General features: G+C 39.5%; 1 non-coding gene across 1 annotated transcript; it reads left to right on the top strand.

The window, feature by feature from the left end:
- Positions 1 to 13,327: 13,327 nt before the first annotated feature.
- On the top strand, positions 13,328 to 13,491 carry LOC119471621. The gene has a single exon (XR_005200681.1). It is a non-coding gene; the product is annotated as a U1 spliceosomal RNA (small nuclear RNA).
- The last annotated feature ends 6,667 nt before the right edge of the window (positions 13,492 to 20,158 follow it).

Raw genomic sequence — 20,158 nt, 5'->3', positions numbered from 1 at the left:
TTAACTCATTGAGTTCTGCTCCAATTGTTGTCATTTCTTTTCTTCTGCTAGCTTTGTGTTTGATTTGTTCTTATTCTTCTGATTCCTTGAGGCACAACATTAAGTTGTTAATTTGAGATCTTTCTATCTTTTGATGTAGGCATTTAACACTATAAACTTGCCCTGTAGCACTGCTTTTGCTGTATGCCATTACAGTCACAATTAAAAACATAAATAAACAAAGAATCTATTCAACCATGTAAACACAAATAAAAAGCCATATCCATGATCATTTATTGGGTAATATGCATTGCTTATAATCTATTATAATAAATCAGCATGTAATATATTCCAGACACAATGCTAAGTGCTTTACTTACATTTTCAGAATATGGTGTCAGGACAGAAAGTTTATATAATAATGTTTAGTTAGTGTTTACTGAGCGTTTTGTTATTGTTGCCAAAAATAACAAAATTGTTGCCAAAAATCAAAGATAAGGATTCCTTTCTAACTCATTCTATGAAACCAGTATCACCCTATACCAAAATTAGGCAAGAATACAACAACAAAAGGAAAAATACAGACCAATATCCCTAATGAACATAGATGCAGAAATTCTTAACAAAATACTAGTACAAACCTGAGACATTCTTGGTGCTTTACCTACATTCCCTCATTTAATCCTTATGGCGAACCCATGAGGGAAATATGATATCAATTATATTTTCAAATGAAGACAACAAGGCTCATCATTAAGTTTGAAGAACTAGTTTGAAGAGAAGCCCACTTGAATCTCTAAACAATGGGCCAGAACTAGTGACATTCTTATAGAACACTTTTAAGCTTATCTCTATTCTGGGTCAAAAGAGATTACCTTTCTTTAAATTTGTTTTTTTCCCGTTAACTCTGTTGCCCTTTGCTTGGCTACTATATGTAAAGAATATAGTAAAGTCAGTGGTTTCTTCATTCCCACCAACTAGTGTTTACTGAGAACCTACTCTGCCAGCCACTGAGGACTCTGTGGTTGAAGAACTGTTCCCTCTTCTAGAGTTGCAATAGTACATTAAGAGGCTGAAAGAGAACAGCAACTTCTCATATAGCATTTGTCCACATACATCCTCTCTTCAGTTGCATCCCAAGAGAGATTTCCCTGGTATCATATCTCATATCTCACATGAGCTCTTCCTTTACAGCTAAGTGATCCAAGTGGCCCTGACTAGGTCTCCAGCCAAGAGAAGGTTGTCTTTGGAGATAGGACATTTTCAACAGGGAAACACAGAAAAGGATGACATGTTGAAATTTGCAACGGAGGCTTGGATCATTTAATTTTTCTCTACTTCTACAGAAAGATTTTAACACTTCCAAGTTAAACTGGTTCACTGAGTGCCCTGATTCATACACATACATTCACATACAAGTCAGGAGAGCAGGGCAGGGATCCGGACAACCTGGAAATATTGAAAAAACATTAGATTTTACACAGAAGATGGGTGTATTTTCTCCAAATCTACATGTAAGTCAACCATCAACCAAGAAGCTCCAGGAGTTTCACTGAATTCTCAGTTTGTCTTGAAATGTCATGTGACCTTGACAGTGCCATTCATCAGCACTAGCTTCAGTCTGGCCTTTTTCCATTAGAGTCTATTAGCCATCAGTTTCCTTTTAAGACTAATATTCTGTGACTCTTGCATTTGATTTCTAAAAATGTCCCAGTTGCCTGGAAACTCCCACCTGTGGGGCTTGACTTTGTATGTTACTGGTGGACTAGACTGCAATACCCTCGCAGATATTAAATATTAAGAGAAAGAGAAATAGGGAGAGTACGCAAGCCAGGAAAACTACATACACACTTGTTTTCTGGTAAGCAAGCAGATTTTTTGAACTACACTGGGTTATAATAAAGGCTATATTTATTTTCCTCATCTTAATATGTTCTAGGATTACCTTTGAGTCCAGACAAGTAGAAAGGTGGAGACTTTTTTTTTAAACATAGGCAACCCAACACACTATGTGATTGAAAGGTGTGAGACTAGCCAAGCAGCAAAGGTTGTTACTAACAGATTCGACTTCCTCACTTCCTTCCACTCTTCCAAATCTAATCAGTAACCACAAGGGAAGGGCAAAGGCATTTAGTAAGTTTTTGACACCCAAGATTCCAAGAAGTGTACCAAGCTTTCACCAGGACTGTTCAGGTTTTCAGAGCCAAACCAACAGGAAATGAGTTTTTCTATTCCCAGCCCATCAAAAGAATGAAAGAAAAATTGCCAAACCTAACTTGGCATGTGACCACCGTGTTGCCAAAGAGAAGGGATATGATTGAAAGGAGAAATCAATAAACTTGAAGTCACTGTCCTCATCCAACCCACCCCACTGCCTCCCACCCCACAAACGCACACTGCTGCCTTCCACCTCTTTTCCCAGTTTGGCCAATGGGTAGCTATATGAGTATTAATCTCAGCAAGGTCAAACTAAAAACACTGAGAAGCCTTAAAATTTTCTTCAGATGAGACCCTAAGGCATGGGAGATAATTCAGTATATTGTCATCATTATGGAAAAAGATACTGTCTCTTAATTTCTGCCAAAAACAACAAATCTCTCCTCGACTCTCTTAATCTCATGCCAAATCAAAGAGCAACTCTGTTCCCCCAAACTCTAAACTTGTATCAAACCTGTTTCTGATGATGAAGTTAACAGTTTGTAAATTTGAATTTCAAGTGGGTTATTTATCAATTTGTAGAGACAGAACTTAATGAATTGGATGTGCTGCTGGTAATCTCATGGATTTCACTGCAGCAGTTAATAGGATTATAATCACCACACATAATAATTTTCCATGCTTCCAGGACAGACAGATGTTACCTAGATCTCTTCAAGGAAGACCCCAAACACAGACTACATTCATATTTGCTTAATTCAACAACCCCTTTTCCAAGTGATTTCAAGTGTTTCCTGAGATAGGTTCATGAGAATTTGTAGCTACAATGGCATTAGAACATCTCCTGTTTAGCTGGTCCAAAGGATTTTTCCAGCCTTTCGACCTAGTGTATATTCAAAATTATATGGAAATCTATGCCACATAAAATAGCAATCCTAGCTGTGATACAAAAGAGGTAGGGAAGGTCTATGCCTTCATTGAATTTCATGGTTCTTTACTTCAAACTGCTAGAGGACATGGTTTTTGTTGTTGTTGTTGTTGATGTTGGCATCCTCATTAGCACTGAACATCACAGCTCAAAACGCATGGCTGAATTGATGTATGTTGGTGATGTATATCGCTATGAAAAGAACTGCTGAGTTTTGTCACTAAATATCCCTCAGCCATTTTTGGGGTCCATCTAGAGAACCAGACTCAAGGCAGGTCAAAGTAACAATATGGCATGAGGTAGATAAAGCCTTGGAGACAAAATGAATTGTCTTAGGGTCACAATAGGAGACAAAGGTTAAAACTTAGAATGTGGAGTTCAGTAATTTAAGTCATGTAGTCCCCATGTCCCTTGCTCCTTTTAACACTTTGAAATTCACCTAAGGAATTATGCTTCCTTCTCTCTTTTGTTTATGCAACTTTTGAACTGAGTCATTTCATTAATTTCAGAAAAATTTATTGAGGAACTAATATAGGCACAGCACATAGAAGGTAGTTTATATAATATATAGTCGAGCATATATACTATAGAAGTCAGGCAGAACTGATTTCAAACCTCAGTTGTACTTCTTACTCATTCATTACTTTAAGCAAGATAATTGGTTTCTCTGTGCCTCAGTTTTATAATTTCTTCACCTATAAAATGAGAATAGTAATAGTGTATATCCTACAGGGTTGTTACAAGAGTAAACTATTGTTACTATCATTATTCTTATCATTGTAACATGTGCTAGACACAACAAATGGTACAAAAGTACAACCATTAATTCCAGGAGAATAGGCACCCTATGAACTGAAAGAAATATGTGCTATATAAATTGAGAGGGAAAAGTCAGTGAAGGTCAGGGTGATCAACAAGGTTTTATACAGAAGAAAGGGCTTCAGTTGTATTATTAGAAAAGAATACACCATGAGAACAGGCAATACACCATGAGCATTTGGTCAAGAAGAGTGTGCTTGAAGAACGTAAGAGTGGATGTAGTGAGGAATACATCTGAAGGCAGGCTGAAAAGGGATTGACTATCCAACTAATGATTTTGGACTTTCATTCATTCATTCAACAAGCATTTATTGAGTGAATATTATGGCCCCATGCATTGTTGCCTTGATGATACAATCATAAGCAAGGCATGGTCTATTCCTGTGGAAATAAACTAATACCAACCAAATGAGAAAAGCAAAGGCTATTTATTCTGAGCTTGAGAAATAATTTATTCTGAACAAGAGAATCAGGCACTGTCACTTGTATTTTGGCAGAAATGCAAAGGGAAGTTGAGGAGTGGGAGTGGGAAAGTCTTGTAGTTGGAAAAACGGAAGGCTTCCAGCGTGCCCTAACTGGAGGTTACTGGCATGGGAAGCTGTAGGCAGGATAACTAGAACTGGGCTTCCTGTGTTATTGGTTAGTGGGGCATATTTGGTTTTCTCTGGTTGGATAAGTTGGAAGTAGGAACGAAACTTGGGGAAGCTGTCAGTTTTTAATGAAGTCCCGGCCATTTTGGGCCAATTATTAAATGAGTTTTTTTTTTATTTGTAGCTTCTGAATTGTGATTAAAGATAGCAATCTGATTTCCTGCTAGTCTGACTTACAGCAGGCTGGCTTCCTGAATTGTTTATTGCAGATAAAGAGGCTGGTTTCCTGGGCAGGTTGCTGCAGGTTCTGAGTCAGAGTTCTACTTTTATATGTGGTCTGGTGATTTTCTGTTTGCATATTCAGTTTCTCAGTCTAGTGCAGAAAAAGGCTAAAAAAGGTTGTGGGGGACAGGAGCAGAACAAATTGTTAGAGCATTATAGGGACAACGAAGTTGGGCTGGGAAAACTTGCTTTGGCTGAAGTAGTCAGAGAAGCCCTCTCCGAGGAGGTCACAACTATGCAGAGACCTTGAAAATGAGAAGAGGCCAGCCATTTTAGGAGCATAGGGAAGAACATTTCAGGCTAAGGGGCAGAGAAAATATTTTAAGCTAGAAAAAGTGTGGTGGGTTTAAATAAATGACAGATTAGTGCAGTTAGGAATAAGCAAGGAGGAACAGCATGATATGAGGGTTGAGAAGTAATTAAGATTCAGGTAAGACAGACCTCTGTGTGTCAAAGTGGAGAATAGATTCCATGAGAGCAGGGGGGCTTAAGTAGAGAGCCTATTACAGATGCTTTTAGCAGTTCAGGCAGAAAGATGATGGTAATGGTCTGGCTTAAGATTATGGGAAGCAGAGATGAAGACAACAGTGCACCCATTCCTTGAGACATCTTGAAGAAAGAATAAAGAGCACCATCCAGTAGCCTGACTGTGGAGGAAGTGGGGAATGGTGACAAAAGGAAGGAAATTAAATAACTCCAAACTTATTGGCTTGAGCTACTGTGTAAATGATTATAGCATTTACTGAGATGGGGATACAAGACATAGAGAAAAATAAGTTATGAGGGTGAAAAATCAAGTTTGTCTTAGGTACTGAGAAGGTCATTAGTATAAAACAGTCATCTGAAGATAAGGGGCAGGATAGATTCAAAAGTCAGAGATCTCTTGACCTTAGCCTACATTGAGAGTTCACACCATTTTAGCTGAGAAAATAGACATTCAAATAAAGAATAAGCAAGAGAGACAAACGCTGCAGAAAAAAACAAACAAAAAAAAGCTGGAGATATTTATCTAGGAACACCTGGCCCCAAAGTTACTGGTCAATTCAGCTTTTAAATAATGGAAAACAGTGGCTCGCACCTAAAATCCCAGTGCTTTGGGAAGCTAAGGCAGGTGGATTGTTTAAGCTCAAGAGTTTGAGACCAGCCTGGGCAACACAGTGAAACCCCATCTCTACTAAAATATATGTGTTTTTAAAAATTAGCCAGGCATGGAGATGTGTGCCTGTAGTCCCAGCTACTCAGGAGGCTGAGGCTGGAGAATTAAGCGGAGGTTGCAGTGAGCCGAGATTGTGCCATGCCAAGATTGCACCACTACACTGCAGCCTTGGCAACAGAGCAAGACTCTGTCTCAAAAAAAATAAAGAAAGAAAAAGAAAAAAGAAAGAAAGGAAAAGAATTGACAACAAGAAAATAGAATTGTTTAACATTATGTGACCCAAATACCTAGTCTATTGGTTGCACTTGAAGTATCCACTGGTGATACAATCATACAACAAATTTTCCATTCTTGCTTATAGTCTAAAGAGGGGGAGAGAAGTGTCAGGTTCAGGTCAGCTACTAGTCATTTAAAAGAGAAAAGCCTATCTTAGTTGTTGACCTTGCTTTCTACTTCATGGAGAAAATAAAAGCACTAAGAAGAGAAATTCTAGATTCCCACAACATCTATCAACTGCTAGGACCTAGACCCTCATGTTGTACCCTCCCTCCTGTTACAACTGGAATATTGTTCATGCTTAATTATGAAGGCAATACCTTCACTCTAGATCCCATCCTTTCTCACCAATTCAGGGACATCTTTCCTGCAATTCTCTTCTCTCCTTTTCATATAATTTCCATCAACCAACGAATTCACTGCTCATGCTTCCATCGTCAAGAAAATAGTAATAACTACAAAACAAATTTTACAACCTTTACTTCATTCTGACTTGACTTCTACCAGCAAATGTCTCATTTCATGGCACTCATTTCAGGAAACTACTTGAGAGAGTTGCCTCTTTTTGGGGACTATGATTCCTTTCCTACCAATCTTTTTTTTTATTTTTCCTTTGCTCAGCTATTTGCAGTATAATTAACATGAAATAAAGTTCACCTTTTTAAAGAATACCTTTTCATAAGTTTTGAAAAATATATTGGTCATGTAACCACCACTATAATCAAAATATATAACATACATATCACCTCAAAAAGTTCCCTTGGATTCGGGTTCTAAAATGATGGAATAGAAGCAAGCCATCTTCCCTCCTTCTCCTCCCCAACTCCCCAAAGAAAACCAAAAACAAATATAGAGTTCAAAGATTATCACCAGCAATATACCAGAACTTAAATATCAGAATGAGACAGTTTCTGCAGCCACAGAAGAGTTAAAAAAAAAAATCTAAGCAGATGGTAAGAAAATCATACTTCCATGTCCTTGATGTCCCTTTTCCTCAATCTGCTCAGCACCAAGCATGCAGAAAACCAACCAGCTTCTCCATTATCTTGGGTTTCTTGGCAGTGGACCTGCCCCTGCCTCAACCCATAGGAAGCATTGCAAGTACCTAAGAGAAAAACCAGCCTTGGAATTGCCAAAGGAAAAGGAGAGGGACTACGATTCCCAGACTGAGAAACCCTGCACTCTAGCTCAGCCAAATGAAACACCAAATCAGAATGGTTGTTCAGCAGCACCACACTGTAGGAGGTTTGTTCCACAGGACCCCTGGGCATGAGCTCCTAGCCTACCTTTCCATACTACTGGAATATAACCTTTGGGGCCTCCTTCATTCAGGATGGGCAGCACTCTAATTGTTTACTACAACCAAGACAAAGCAGGGCTTAATAAACTATCTAGTATCTAAAAGGAGACAGCAACCGAGAAGGGGAAAATAAATTAACAGGTAAATTATGAAGAATTTCTAAGCAAGTGTATCCAATAAAAACCAAAACAAGCAAGACAAATAAGCCTAGAATAAATAAATAATCCTTCAATGCAAAGACATAGACAAACATCAACAAGAAACAACAACAAACAGGGAATCATGATCTCCCAAGTACAAAAGCAAAGAACCAGTGACTGACCCTAACTAGCTGATGACATATGAACTCTCTAAGAACTCAAAACAGCAGTTTTAAGGAAACTCAGTGATCTCCAAGACAACACAGAAGAGCAATTCAGAAATTTATCAGAGAAATTTAACAAAGAGATTAAAATAATAAAAAGAAATAAAACAGTAATCTTGAAACTGAGAAATAAATTTACTGAACAGAAAAATTTGTTAGAGGATCTCAACAGCAGATTTAATCAAGCAGAGGAAAGAATCAGTGAGCTCAAAGATAGGCTGTATGAAAATATATAGAAGATACAAAATAAAAAATAACAATGGACAAAGATCACCTACAAGATTTAGAAAATTATATTAAAAGACCCAATTTAAGAATTTTCATTACTCAAGAGAGAGTTGAGCAAGAGCAAGGGGTAGAAAGCTTATTCAAAGAAATGATATTGAAAACTTTCCGAAACTGGAGAAAGAGATAAATGTTCAGGTAAAGGAACATCAAAGAACATCAAACAGATTTGACCCAAAAAGGACTACCCTAAGGCACATAATAATCAAATTCTCAAAGGTCAAAAACAAAGAGGGGATCCTAAAAGCAGCAAGAGAAAATAAGCCAAGACCATATAAGGAAGTTTGAATTCACCTGGCAACAAACTTCTCAATGAAAATCATACATGCCAGAAGTGAGGACAATGACATTTTCAAAGTGATTTAAAAAAAAAAAAAAATGGGAGGCTGAGGCGGGTGGATCACGAGGTCAAGAGATCGAGACCATCCTGGTCAACATGGTGAAGCCCCGTCTCTACTAAAACTACAAAAAATTAGCTGGGCATGGTGGCGCGTACCTGTAATCCCAGCTACTCAGGAGGCTGAGGCAGGAGAATTGCCTGAACCCAGAAGGCGGAGTTTGCGGTGAGCCGAGATCGCGCCATTGCACTCCAGCCTGGGTAACATGGGTGAAACTCCGTCTCAAAAAAAAAACCAAACTATCATCCAAGGACACTGTATTCAGCAAAGGTATCTTTCAAATATGAAGAACAGACAGGATCTTTCCCAGACAAACAAAACCTGAGAGAATTCACCACCAGCAGCCCTTTCTTATAAGAAATGCCAAAGGTAGTTCTTTAGTCTAAAAGAAAAAAAAAAACACTAACATGCAAAAATAAAATATTTGAAGGTATAAAACCCAGTGATAAAATTAAGTACATAGACAAACCCAGAATGCTCTAATGCTGTCCTTGTGTTTTGCAGTCCACTTACAAGTCTAGTATACGGCCCAAAAGACAAATCTATCAAAAACAGTAATAGCTAAAGCAACCTGGTAAGAGATAGGCTATATAAAAATACGTAAACTGAAACAACAAAAAATCAAAATGTGAGGGGGATGAAGTTAAAGTAAAGTGTTTTCTCTCTTTTTTTTCCTTCTTGTTTGGTTATTTCTATTGTTTTCTTTGTTATCTAATATAAGTTGTCTTCTTACTAAATTACTTGATATATCTATAATACATTTTTGTAAGCCTCATGGTAACCACAATGCAAGAATCTATTGTACATTAGCTGAAAGTAAAAAGCAGTAAATCAAAATATATCACCAGGAAAAAAAAATCACTTATCACAAAGGAAGTCAGCAAGGGAAGAAAGGATGAGAGAAGTTACAAAACAATCAGAAAGCAAATGACAAATGGCAATAATAAGTTCTACTTATCAATAACACTAATTGTAAATTTGACTCAATTCTTCAGTTAAAAGGCATAGAATAGCTAAAAGGACAGAGGACCAAGGTCCAACTATATTCCGCCTTCAAGAAACCCACTTCACTTATAAAGACACACATAGACTGAAAGTGAAGGTGTTGGAAAAGCTTTTTGTGCTATTAGAAAGAAACAAACAAAAGCAGGACTAGCTACACTGATATCATACAAAAGAGATTACAAACCAAAGACTATGCAAAAGGACAAAGAAGGTCACTATATAATAATAAAGGGGCCAATTCAGCAAAATGATGTAACAAGTATAAATATCTGTGTACCCAAAACTGAAGCCCTCAAGTTTATAAAACAAAGATTAACAGATATAAAGGGAGAGATAGGCGGCAATACAACAATAGTGGGGGACTTTAACATCCCACTCTCAGTAACGGATAGGTCATCCAGGCAGAAAATCAACAGAGAAACATCAAAGTTCACTACATATTACACCAATAGGTTTAGCTGACATTTACAGGACATTTGACTCAACTGTTGCCAAAAAACCACATTATTTTCATACCCAAATGGAACATTCTCCAAAATAGCCCATATCTTAGGACACAAAAAAAGTCTCAACAAATTCAAAAATGTAGAAATCATACCAAGTATCTTTTCTAACCATAATGTAATAAAACTAAAAATCAATAACAAGAAGAACCTCAGAAAATACACAAACACATGGAAATTAAAGAACATGCTACTGAACAATCAACAGATCAATGAAAAATTAAGAAGGAAATTTTAAAATTTCTTGAAACAAATGAAAATTGAAATAAAACATACTAAAAATCTATGAGATACAACAAAAGCAGTTTTGAGAGTGAAGTTTATAGCAATAAATGCTCATGTCAAAAAAGTAGAAAGACTTCCAATAAACAATCTAATAATGCTCCTCAAAAAAGAATAACAAAAACAAAATGAACCCAAAATTAGTAGAAAGAAAGAAAGAAATAGCCTAAGACTAAATAATTACAGAATATCAATGAAATGAAAACTTGATTTTTTTGAAAAAGATAAAACTGACAAGCTTTTTGCAAGATTAAGAAAAAGAGAAGGCTCAGATAAAATCAGAAATAAAAAAGGAGACATAACAACTGAAGCCAGAAAAACAGACTGTTAGACTATTCTGAACAACTATAGGCCAACAACTGTAAAACCTAGAAGTGGATGAATTCTTGGACACATACAATCTGCCAAGATTGAACCGTGAAGAAATAGAAAACCTCAGCAAACTTATAGTGAGAATAAAATCAAAAAAGTAGTAAAATTCCCAAGACCTCATGTCTACACTGCTGAATTCTACCAAACATTTAAAGAACTAATACCAATTCATTCAAACTCTTCAAAAAGAAAATTGAAGAGGAGGGAATACTTCCAAACTCATTCTACAAGACCAGCATTACCCTGATACCAAAACCAGAGGACACAACAAAAAAAGACAACTAGCCAATAGCACTGATGAACGTAGATGCAAAAACCTTCAACAAAATGCTAAGGAACCAAATCCAACAACACATTAAAAGAATCATTCAAGTGAAATTCATCCCAGGGATACAAGAATGGTTCAACATATGCAAATCAACAAACATAATATATCGCATTAACAGATCTAAGTATAAAAACCATATAATTATTTCAACAAATACTGAAAAAGCATTTAATACAATTCAACCACCTGTTATGAAGGAAACCTTCAACAAACTGGGTATAGGAGGAACACACCATGTATTCCAATGTCAAGTGGCAAATTTCAACAATGCAAAAACTGCAATTACATTTGTACCAAACGAATATACTTTTATTTTAGTTTCCAGGATACATGTGCAGGCTGGTTCTCTCTATATATAACCTAAATCTAACTACCTCTTGTGCCTTCCATCTCTACAACCCTGGTCTAAGCCACATCATCATCTCTCTCTGAATTTGTGCAGTACCCATTAAGTGATCTCTTTGCACCTTTATTGCCCTTCGATCTCAACACAATAGGCACCATGATTCTTTTCAACTCTAATTCAGATCATATCACTCCTCTGCTTCAAACCATACAATGATTAAGAAAATCAAGCATGGGAAAAACTATAGGTCAAATTGACTGAGTAATTCAACAGACAGCTGGTAGGGAAAAGGAAGGGATGGAGAAATACCCGTGAGTTAAAAGAGACTTCAAAGACACGCTTAAACTTGAGATGAGATGCAAGCTTGGGTGATAAAACATAAAGAAACCAGGGAAATGGTTAGTATGAAAGTCAGAATAGTGGTCACATTGGGACAGAGGCAATGAACTCTGATTGGGACACAGCCCATGGAAGGGCCTCTGGGGGGAATGTCAAATTTGATTCTTGATCTGGGAAGTGGCTCAAAGAGCACAGCCCCATCATAACTCACCAAGTTCTACATTTGTTTTGTGTGGTCTTCTGTATTTGTATCTTTTGTTTTTCAATAAAAAGGTTAAAAACAATCTCTGCAGTTGCTCCCCACATCTCTTCAATTAAAAACCAAAGTTCTTAAAACCCTTCACCAGGCCTGGAGGGATCTCGTCCATTGCTACCTTTTGGATGGTTCCTTTCCTTGCTCATTTGCTCCTACTATTCCTGCCTTTCCTCACTGTTTTCAGCCACAGTTGACTGCCTGCTTTTTCTTGCATATTCCAGCACATCTGCTCTATCTCTTTCCTTTGCCCAAACATCCCCTTGGCTAAACCCCTCAACTTTTCCAAATCTTCTCTTAGATTTCATATTCTCAATGAGGTGGACATTGTTGACTATTTAATATAGCCACCTGCCTCCTACCTTAAGTTGCAGACCCCCTTACCTGTCTCTACTTCTGTTTCCCGTATTACCTTCTATCATGTAGACTTCACTTATCTATTTTGCATTTTTTTTTTTTTTTTTTTTTTTTTTGAATTATCTTGTTTTGCTTTATATCTCAGGTTGGTTCTGCTGCTGACAACCGCTGTGCTTCACCTGTTATTTTTTTTTTTTGTGGTTTGGGATCCTGCTAGAATGGAAGCTTCATGAGAACAGAGACGTTATGTTTTACTCACTGATGCATCCTACAGGAAAAGGTAAAACCAAGGCCAAAGCCTGAGTGATTTGACAGGTAAAGGTACAATGAGCCACTTTTGGATTTAAACAGTGTATTACCGACGTAGACAGGGAAGAGAAGAATGAACCAAAGGCACCAACCCCTGTGATCCTTTTCCCACGTGCCAAAGAAGATGACATTGGAACCAAAGGGGCCTAATGGCTACATGAGTTGTGGAATACCTTGTAGTTGAGGAGTGTATTAGTCTGTTTTCATGCTGCTGATAAAGACATTTCAAGACTGGGAAATTTACAGGAAGTGATGAGAGGTGGTTTTGAGATAGCCTCCCTGTGAAGATAGAAAGGTGAATGGCAGATGACCTCAGAGCAGCTCTTCAGAAGCCTTTTCATTAGCCTTGGTACTCTGGAGTACCAAGAGGACCACAAGACATTTCCCCAAGACTCAGGTAAGCTGCAGTTTAAGCCTTTGTCTGTGTGTATGAAGTTTCAGGGTGCCAGGGCAGAGCTGTTACCCTGCAAGTAGGCATTCAATGAGCAAATGAATACATGAATAGCTGAAAGTCCCCCAGTTGGATTGGCCTATGGGGAAAGAGAAGAGGAGATATAAATTCACTTTTGTAGAGAAACAATGTGGAGTTCAGAGCAAGGAGCATATGGTTTAGAATCAGACTGTACCAGGTTGTAAACGCAGCTTGGCTACTTAGTGCTGGATCAACTTAGGCAAATAGGTGCTATAAAAGTAGTTGCTATACTTACCTGGCAGGGGGGATACCATGATCACAAAGGTGGTTTTCCCAGGGCGAGGCTTATCCATTGCACTCCGGATGCGCTGACCCTTGCGATTTCCCCAAATGCAGGAAACTCAACTGCATAATTTGTGGTAGTGGGGGACTGCATTCGTGCTTTCCCCTGGCTTTTTTTTTTAAAGTAGTTGCTATAATATTTATTAGCTTCATATGTTATATTTTAATATGAAATTTTATATTTGCCAAGAGTCTTTGGTGCATTTGTCTTCTCCTGTCCACACTCCCCATCCCAATGCTGGAGACTTGACTGTCATTATACTTAATATATTATAGAGATAATAGAACCACCTCTTGGACACTGGAGAAAAGAAAAGAAAAATTACTCCTATTCAACAAGCTCAGTATTATTGCTAAGCCTTTTAACATAACTCCTTCTAGTCTCCTCCCCCACATATATAATAAGAACACCTAATGTTTCTAGAGGGCCTTGTATGTGACTTATATTAACTCATTTAATCCTTACAATACCACTTTCAGCCAGATGCTATAATTATCCCAATTTTCAAGGCAAGAAAACAGAAGCACAGAGAGGTTTAGTGGCCTGCCCAAGGTCACATACTTGGTCAGAGCTAGAATTTCAATCCATTTAGGCAACTTCCAGTACATGTTGTGCATTTAACCACTATCATAGCCAACAAACCATTCTACATTCTAGCATGGTCAGAACATCTACTTTTCCATGCAGAAACATATTGGTAAGCATTCATTTTAATGTCCATCAAGCCACTATATCATGCATGATTTCCTTAATCACGTCTCCTCTTTTGGGGCATTTATTTTGTAATTTCTACTTCTATAAACAAAGTGAGATAAATATCTTTGTACACAAAGTCTTCTCTGTGGTTAAGATTATTTCCCAGAAGTGCAGATACAGAGTCAAAGGCAGGAACATGTACTTGGCATCGGATCCTATCACTCAGTGACTTTCCAAACTGGCCCACTCTCTGTCAATAGGCAGCAGCTTCGTGACCCAGCCCTGGATGTTCTGATCCAGTAGGTGCTGAGGGCTTCCCAGGAAGCTTTATGTTTTACCAGCTCTCCTGGTGATTCTGATGCTGACCAATTTGGGGAACAGGTGACCTATTCAAGTGCCCTCCCTGTCCAAGCATATATTCTAAGATTTGATATGCATTAGCGTTTGTCATCCCCTTCAGGAAAAAAAATCAATTGCAGTATCTCCAATTATATAGATGTGATTACAAACTCTAATTTACTCAACCAATTTCATAAATGCATATGCAGTTATGGTTTAGGTGCTGGCCACACAACAATGTACAAGACAAAGCCCCCATATTCTCGGCAGTCACATTAGTGTATGATTTGACAGATAATATACAAGAAAACAAGTAAAGAAGGTGACTTCGGAGAGTGATATATGCTTTCAAGTCACCAAAATGGAAAAAATGTGACAGAGAGTAGTATGGGGGCATAGGAGAGCTACTTTATACAGGATGGTCAGAAGAGGTGACACTGTGTGAAAAGGATGTGCAGATCTGCTGGAAAGTTTTCCAGGCAGAAGAAACTGCACACTTAAAGTGTTTGAGCAACAGAAGAAAGAAAGGTCAGCATGGGTGGAGTATATAGCTAGTGAATGCAAGAGTGTAGAGAAATTTGGAGAAGGAGACAAGGTTCAGATGACATAAAGGTTGTGGCCTTGGTAAGGAGTGACTGTGGTTACATTCGGGACACCACTGATAGACTTTAAGCTGGAGAATGGCACAATACGCTGCATGTTTTTAAAACTCACTCCAATCTTTGTCTTTAGAAGAAGGTAAAGATGGGGCAGGGGAGCATTTGAAAAACTTAGGAAATTCTTGAATTCCAGCCAAGAGATAATAGTAGTTTATAGAAATGGGAATGCAGAAAAGTGAATCAAATCCAGCTAAATCTAGACGCAGAGAGATGGGGAGACTATGTAGAAGAACTAATATCTTATATAGTTTGAGCCAAGAGCGGAAATTAAAGGTAATTCCCTTGATGAACGACTTGAACCTTAGATGCTAGTCCTAGATGTCTTCTTGCCCAGCCACGTAACCTTGGACAAGACAGCTTATCGCTCCTGGAAATTTCTAGTTCCAACATTTTCTCATCTATTGGTAAACCTGATAGTCTCTACAGCTCCTCCTTCTTTATTCCACAAATGTTTCTTAAGTGGCTACTAAGGACTATAGTAGGTCCTGATGAATCAGCCAGACATTAAACCTCCTCTGTGCAACCGTCAGCTTGGAAGAGGTGACTGATATTAAACAAATAATTGTGCAAATAATTATTTAAATTACTATTGGGATTAGGACTGCTAGGGAGAACCCCAGGAAAAAAAATCACAGGGGCCCTTGTCTTGACAGGGGGTCATGGGAAGGCTTCCCTGAAGAAGAGGCATTTTAGCAGTGGCATTTGGTGAGGGCACAATCTGTCTAAGATAAATCAAAAACCTCATAGACCATGTTTCTTTCATGAGCTTTGGGTCCACAAGCATCTGTGACTTTAAGTTAGAGTCAGTTGCTTGTGAAACTGAAGGGACTCTACCTCAGGCCTGCCACAAGGGGCCCCGTGGTTCTGGGTACATTCTCTCCTGAGATCAGCTAGTTCTCTTTGACAAAGCCAGGCATTTTTCCTAGAATGGAATGTCACAGGAGGCACATTAGATGACCCAATGTCATGATACCCAGAGCGAGGGAGGCACTTGGCAACACATCAGGCAACTTGGCCTCTTTCTCTGCCTCCACCCCAGGGTTCTGGGACAGAATGCCAGTTGCTAAGTCTCCTAGGGTCGGATTTGGCCTATTCATTTGGAAAATAGTCACACTCCCCAATTATCAATTCTGAGGGTTATCTCAGGAATTAGTCTCTTCCATACAAGATAGGAAAAGGTGCTTGAAGTCGCTCTGGCCATTTTGTAGGTGACACTTGTACCTACATAAGAATTGCCAAGCACCAATCACTCCAGCATTTCCATCTTCCCTGTCCCCTACAACCTTCAACACCAACTGTCACAAAACACACTGAAACAGGATCTCCTTTGGGCAAGAGTTTCCAGGATCTTGGGGCTGTCTTGTCTGCCTTAGCAGCTGGAGCCCGAGGGTAATTATGATGTTTTTTTCCTCTTTGGAAGCTTCTAAACAAACTCTCACTGTGAGGGAGGTCACCCACTGGCCAGACCAAGGGTATAGCCTCCTTAGAAACACTGCAGAAGGAGAAGAAAGCCTTTCTCAGAAGCTGGAGGGCATAGAGGAAAACTGCGCTTTCTCCGGGGCCCTTTCCCAGTGTACTAAAAACAGCAATGGCTCCCTAAAAAGGGTGCCCTGTTGGCCAACTGGTTTTATAATCAGGAATGCTGAGATCATTTTACAAAACTATCTTTATGGAATATTTCCATAATTCTGAGTTGGAGTCCATGGCCCCTCATCCTCCCCGGCTAGCAAGGCAGTATGTTGGAATGGTTAGGTAAATAGATTGCCTAATACTGCCTTGCTAGCTATATCTGGAGGTTCAGCTATATCTGGAGGCAGATAGATGGGGAGACTGCAGAGGAACTAATATCTCACATAGTTTGAGCCAAGAGCAGAAACTAAAGGTAATCCCCCTTGATGAATGAATTGAACCTAAGGGTCTTTGATGCTAGTCCTAGATGTCTTGTCGAATTTTAAAACTGTAACTTCAGGCAAATCATCCTCTCAGTTCTTTCCACATACTTATATTCAACCTAGGAAACCACACCTGTCATAGGCTTTGAATTAAAAAATTACTGAGCTGATGTAGGTAATGTGCACAGCACAGAGTGAGCTCAGTCATCCTTATCACAGCATTACTAGATGTTCACAGGAATCTGTATTTCCTATGCTGCAGCCATTTGAGAGCTGGTCTAGTCACCAGCTACTGAGCACAAGCGGCTCTGTGAATAATGGAAAGAGCTACAGATAGGAAGCAGACCTGCCACCAGTTCTTCCTGTGGCCATGGGCAAGTCACTTGATCTGAAAATCCAAGGTCTGAAAAAGAAAAGAATTAAAAAATTCCAAGATCCTGATTAGCATGTAATCATTTTTCAGGAGTGCTCTCATTAGTCACTGGGAAGAAGGTAAAAGCCCCAAATGAGTGGGGTACCTTTCAAGTGCTTCCTTTTCCTTTTTCATATCTTCACCCCTACTCTACCCTTCCCACGATGCTTTCTCAGCAGCTTCTGGTAGGAGTTCTCCTGCTCCCGGTGGAATGCTATCTACAGAATGTGACTGCTGGGACTGACCCTGGAGATCATCTGTCCTGGCTTTCTCTTCCGGGAGATAAGGAAACTGAGGTTCTCACACAGTTAGAGGTCGCTGGGCCCAGACTAGAACTCACCTTCTGTTTCAAGTTTGCCATAGCCACTGCTTATCCTCCTCCATCCAAGTGACAATTAGGGGCACAAGGAAGGAAGCAATGCTTGGACTCTAGCATAAGGAAGGATCCTTGCTTGGAATCGAACTTCCCAAGCAAAGGTAATTCCTTCTTGGGCCTCCAAAGAGGCCAAAATACAAGAATCAGGAAAACTGTCTTGCTTTGTGTCCCAGGCCACTCTGGCTGTGTGCTTTTGAGTAAACTGCCTAATTCCTCTGTGCCTTTTCCCTCACCTCAACCCCAGCTACTCTTAAAGCCTGACTTGTCCCTACCTAACAAAGCCATTATGCAGAAAGGCCTTCAGGTGAGAAAAACCTTGTTTTGGTTACAAAGTCACCAAAGGCATTACTCAGCCCCTGACTCCCACTGAGAGAATCCATTGGAAGCTTTAAGCTCAGTTCCATGAGTTTTGTGCTCAGCCTTGGAGTTTTCTCTTCCAGTGAGTGAACAAAGCCCATTTAGAAACCCAAACCTGCCCACCAGTCCCTGGGGTCTAGGCCCAACTCCTATATTGGTGCAGCCCAGAGAGGAAAGTGCCTGCTGCCTGATTCAATGGGCCTATTATGCATGGCTAATTCTGCAGTAGAACACTGTGTCTTTGAGGGCCTGGCAGCAACAGGTCATACCTGTTTTAGAGTCAGTACATTGTGTTTGCTGGAGGGATGAAGGAGAGCAGCACAGAGCACCATCTCATCATCGTAAATGCCATTTCAGGTTAATGATTACCACGTACAGTATTACTGTAGTCAAACTGCGTGCACCAAGGGCCCTTCCCATGCAGCCTGGCAGGCAGCATAGAAAAGGGGTCATTGTGTGTGCTGGGTAAAGGAGTCAGAAGTGCCTACAGGTGCCAAGTGTGGTCTCATAGCTCATAGTTTCAGGAGGGCAGAGGTTCACCAGAGGGGGGACACTGTGCACATATTTTCTCATTTTATAAGACAATCTATTTACATTCACTATTGACACGGAGGTACTGTTACTGAAGCTGGAATTTGTGTCATTCAATAAAATACCCTATCAGCCTAACCTGACATTATAGAGCATCAACTAGATCCCACAAGAAACTTGCCTATCTCAGGCCAGAACCAGTTCTTTGTAGCCAGAAACATCCTACTCCCGCTGGGGTGCTGGGGCATTGTGTAGCCCTGCCTACAGGCTGACAGTTGGGGGGTGTTTCTAACCACCTGAATGACTGAAGCTGATGGCTATCAGGCCTGAGCCAGCCTTTTCTGTCTGCCAGAAACAAAGCAAGAATGTTCCCCTCCTGAGGTCTCAATTTACAGGCATTTGACATTGATAATTAAGCAAGGTTTGCCACCTGCACTTCTATTTAGAGGTTCCTCCTGAGACAGTCTTGACATTGCCTTTAATCAGCCCAGCTGTGACTCCACCTGTTTTTATTGCCACCTTCAGCCAGAGGGGATTGCTCTAGGGCTAGAAGGCTGTGACCTTGGTCATATTCCTGGGTCACTGAAACCAGATGCATGATTTGGCAGAACCACAGAGACCCTCTTCTCCAAAAAACAAACAAACAAACAAAAAACCGAAAACCTAATACTGGAAATTCCATCTTTAGTTTCACAATTGCTTTGTGTCAAGCATTGTTTTCTGTTGCAATTCTCACTCAAAGTCCAGAAAACTCTGGGATGGGTAGTAACATACATCTCCAGCACTGAAATGCAAATACATTTATCTGATTGGGAAAGGTGGCATGAAAACCTTGGGTGCTGGAGGTGAGAGAGCTGCACTGAAAACAGGAGAAGGGAAATCAGTTGAGTGCTAAGAAAGAATTGTGGCATCAAAGGCACAATGAGAATGTTTCCCAGTGGCCTGAGTTACATCTTATTTTCCCTTTCCTCTTAATAAATAAATAAATAAAAATAAATAAAATCAGGAAAATGATAAAAACAAAGGCATAGCCTTTCATGCACATAAAATCACAATGGCTGTAGTGGACACTGTTGTTTGCCCACTAAGCAAGCATCATTCCCCTTTCCTTCAGGAACATTTTCTTCCATACTTTAAGCGAATGCGGTTCAGGCGAAGCTGACCTCATCCCCAGGCTTCAGGCATCATCTATGCCTGGTCCATCAAATCACTGCATCCCATCATCCCACTGGCTGAAGTCATTGTTACATGGATAGCCATGTGGCCTGAACTAAGTCAATGAAACTCAAATGTAGAGATTTTGTAGAAACTATTAGGGAGAAAAAAAGAGCTCTCTGTTGGTGGTGCTAAACTGATGGAATGCAGGCTTAGACCCGCTAATGGACTCTTTACCATGGCATATGAAGAGCCTTCTTGGAAGTGAAACCAATTCAGAGAAGCTTAAACTAAAACTTTCAGAGAGCCATATTCCTTTTTTTTTTTTTTTTTTTTCTAGTGATCTATATAAGTCAGT

Source organism: Cebus imitator, unplaced genomic scaffold (genome assembly GCF_001604975.1).
Source record: "Cebus imitator isolate Cc_AM_T3 unplaced genomic scaffold, Cebus_imitator-1.0 Scaffold66, whole genome shotgun sequence".
In the NCBI taxonomy this organism is placed as follows: domain Eukaryota; kingdom Metazoa; phylum Chordata; class Mammalia; order Primates; family Cebidae; genus Cebus; species Cebus imitator.
Note: the sequence above shows the minus strand (reverse complement) of the source record. Positions and strands in the feature narration are given on the sequence as shown.